Below are 759 nucleotides of genomic sequence, written 5' to 3'. Positions count from 1 at the left end.
ACTACTTGTGGAGCCAAAACAGGCTCCGTATGAGTCAGATAATCATGTTTCAGTTAACACTGCGCAAAACTGATTCCGAACGACAGTTACAGACTAGTTCTTGCGTAGTTGCATTCGATTTTTTCCATTCTACTTCACTAAACATCTCCATATGAGATCCAATTACTTGTAGGGAAATGCAAGAGACCTCAATTATGATGATGCACTACGTCCATAGCTGGGACCTTGTGTATGTTCTCGAAATGTGTTTGTCGAGTGCTCATTAAGAAAGTTTCTATACAAGTTTCTGAACGAACTCCTTAAGAAAAGTTCGCCAAAAGTTCCCTGTGAAAGAATCCTTTGAAGCATCTGGTCGTCACAAATGTTTTGACTACTTGTGGAGCCAAAACAGACTCCGTATGAGTCAGATGTCCATGTTTCAGTTAACACTGCGCAAAACTGATTCCGAACGACAGTTACAGACTAGTTCTTGTGTAGTTGCATTCAATTTTTTCCATTCGACTTCACTGAACATCTCCAAATGAGATCCAATTACTTGTAGGGAAATGCAAGAGACCTCAGTTATGATGATGCACTAGGTCCATAGCTGGGACCTTGTGTATGTTCTCGAAATGCGTTTGTCGAGTGCTCATTAAGAAAGTTTCTACACAAGTTTCCGAACGAACTTCTGAAGAAAAGTTCTCCGAAAGTTCCCTATGAAAGAATCGTTTGAAGCATCTAGTCGTCACAAACGTTTTGACTAATTGTGGAGCCAAAACA

The sequence above is a fragment of the Triticum aestivum genome, chromosome 1D, assembly GCF_018294505.1.
Source record: "Triticum aestivum cultivar Chinese Spring chromosome 1D, IWGSC CS RefSeq v2.1, whole genome shotgun sequence".
Lineage (NCBI taxonomy): Eukaryota > Viridiplantae > Streptophyta > Magnoliopsida > Poales > Poaceae > Triticum > Triticum aestivum.
The sequence above is the reverse complement of the archived record's forward strand: the minus strand, read 5'-3'. Positions refer to the sequence as shown.